The sequence below is a fragment of the Trachymyrmex septentrionalis genome, unplaced genomic scaffold (genome assembly GCF_001594115.1).
Source record: "Trachymyrmex septentrionalis isolate Tsep2-gDNA-1 unplaced genomic scaffold, Tsep1.0 scaffold1, whole genome shotgun sequence".
NCBI lineage: Eukaryota > Metazoa > Arthropoda > Insecta > Hymenoptera > Formicidae > Trachymyrmex > Trachymyrmex septentrionalis.
The window spans coordinates 707,766-710,866 of NW_017304123.1; positions in this window are offsets into that span (position 1 = coordinate 707,766).

Consider the following 3,101-nt stretch of genomic DNA (forward strand, 5'->3'; position numbering starts at 1 on the left):
ATTCAAAATTCGTCTAATATTTTTACGAATTGTAATTAGAAAAAAATTGTCGAATACTCATTTGGTTTTATTTACAAATAGAAAAATGATATTACTATATAATAAATTGTAATGCAATTTCATTTTTTCGATACTGATTGACATGACACTGAAATGAATCTGTTGTCGCTTTTGAATCATTTACGACGCTTAAATGAAATTGGAATCGGATAAATCAGGGAAAAGTGGGGTCGTTTATATGTCTAATCGTATTTATTTGTTCATGTAGTGTAATAGTCACTATATGCTTAAATACAGGTGGTCTATTGCAGAAACGAATATACCAAAACTTAATAATGTACACGCTATTTAAGTGATTTTTTTAAATAGATATTTATCGATTACATCATCCAAGAAGAAAGGAGGATAGCATTAATATATTAATTTTATCAGATGTAAATACTCGACGAGTCAAAGAAAGTGGCTTCTAAAGGGGCGGTTTCCCGCGAACGCAGTACGGTTGTAGTTTTCCGTGATACGGAAGAAGAGAAAGTATAAAAAGAAATGATAGAGAAGAAGAATGAAGAATGAGGGTATTTCTATACAAAAGTAATAATGCGTCAGGCAAGAGGCTCAAACGCTCGGACAGGCGAGAATAACACTATGGTACAAAGTTGACGAGATAATACTTTTTTTTTTCCTTAGCGAGATTAAACTGATTATCTTCTCTCACGCTCCCTCGTACGAGACGAACTGACACTCTTTCATTCACTCTTTCACGCTTTCTTTTTTTCCACTTTTCTCTCCCGCTCTCTCGCTCGCTTTCTCATTCAGTCTTTCATACGCATTATACGACAATGGCTGCAATAATAATTGTTATTGTGATGTAAAACGTAACACATTAACGCTTTGCGAACGAGCGAGACTTTCGAGAAATCTAATTAATTGTCATGCGTTACGTGCGCTGCTTATACACGCACAAAATTACGGCTTGATGTGCAAAAATTTTGCTTCGAACAATATCGAGCGGGAAAAACGATTTCCGAATTCACATGCCGTATATACCGTTTTTCTCGAACTCAAGTACTGTTCCCGATTGCGTCGCTTCCGTACATGACGATAATTATCATCGCTTTCGTCGGGAACAGTAAAAGTAAAAAAAAAAAGGAGACACCCAAATATCTTACATAAATCTCAATACTCTCTTTACAATGTGAAATTCTTCATCTTTGGTAAACACTACTAAATAAATATCGTTATGCTTAGAATAAAGGATCGTGCTGAACCAAAGGTAGTCGTTATTTACTCGCGGCTCGTTGAGATAAAAAAAAAAAAACATTGGAAAATATGAGCGCAAAACGTCGCTTTGGAAGTCCTTCTGTTTCGTTCGACGGACTTTTTCGCTCACCTTTTGGTCATGGAAGCTTGTTCCGTTTCTCACTCAATATTTAATGGTCTCAAAAAAAAATCGCATGAGTTATTCGATCAAATACATTCGTTTTAGAAAAGAAACGCAACGCAGGCTTTGCTATCAATATAATAATTCGCACGTAAAAATGAAAGTCGTGTTTTATGGCCGTGAGAGACCGTGCACTCGGGGAACAAACTAGAAAAATAGACGCGCCTATATATATATAAATGTGTATGTATATATGTATATATATATATATATATATATATATATATATATATATATATATACACATACATACATACATGAAGTCCTGCAGAACGATCCGGTGCTCGAGGATGCTCCTATGTCATGATGTGACGCGAACGTTGATATCATATTCCTTAGGTATCATACTATTTCTAAACTATTACGGTGCGTGCGGCTGTGCGTAGATACAATAGTAGAAACAAGGGAAACATATACGCGATTTGACGATCAGAACTTCTTCACGTGCCGTCCGAGTGCCCGCTGCCACACGATTTTTAATTGAACGATCCAATTGGAATCGAACATCAATTTTCGTCGCGCAAGCAATGCAACTCTACTAGATATCTATATGTAATTTTTAATCGTACAGTAAACTAAAGTTGAGATAAAACTTGTAATCATTTTGGATAAGTGATTCAGATGAATACAAATGAAGATAAGCTACATTTTTTTTTTTACGAGTTTCGGGGCTCATACTTCATCACTTATATCAAATATTCGATTGAATAAAGTTCAATTTTTATTTATACGTTTGCTAATTCAATAGATCGAAATAATTCATATGGGATCAATGAAGATGCAATCGATTCGCTTTTCGCTGCTGATCGAGGATCCTCAATTTTAATAAAATTAAAATTTAGTCTCGTTGCCACTTTCGTTTCGTTCATGCCGAACGAAGCAAAGTCGCCGTTGGGAGAGACTCGCAGTCACAAAAATTCATTTCACTGGTCAGCACTGTCGCGAGTCGATCGTCATTCAAGCAATCAGGGCGATTTCCATGATCGAAAACCTTGGACGAGTCGGGGATTTTCTTCTTACTCGCGTACAAATAAACCTAGCTTAACGCTATGTCACATTATATAAATTCGACGAGAGTTGTCTACTTATTCGGTCTGCCTATTTACTAAATAGCCTCTATTTCTCGCACGCCATTCTCTCTTATGTCGCAGTCTATATTGTTTTCTAGCACGATACTCCGCATCCTCGAGTTTCGCGAGTCCAGGTCGACACCGGGTCTATTCACACTCGCGCTGCACGTTTAACATTTTTTTTTCGAGCGCGTGATCTCAAGATCGAAAAGTAACGAGCGCCGATCAAACGACTCGTGGAATTCATGCAACGAATTGCAATCAAAGAAGATCCATGCTTCCCTCACGCTTCTCTGAGTAAAGAATTTTCTCTTATTTTCTTCGAATAACAACGTTAATTCGCATAGATTTAACTAATGATTAGAGAGAGATTCCTTTCGGAATTCTCATCTCTCTTGCAACAAATCGACTACCTCATAGAGGTGCTGCAAGATTATTCAGAGAAGATAAATGTTGTCATTAATGACACCATTTATAATGCGTATTGCAGCGCAAAACTTCTTAAAGAAAACGTTTTCTCCGTTCGAAGATTCCCTTCCCGTTTTCTTGACTTCCGATCTTTAACATCGCTTAACACGATGAGCTTTTAAGCT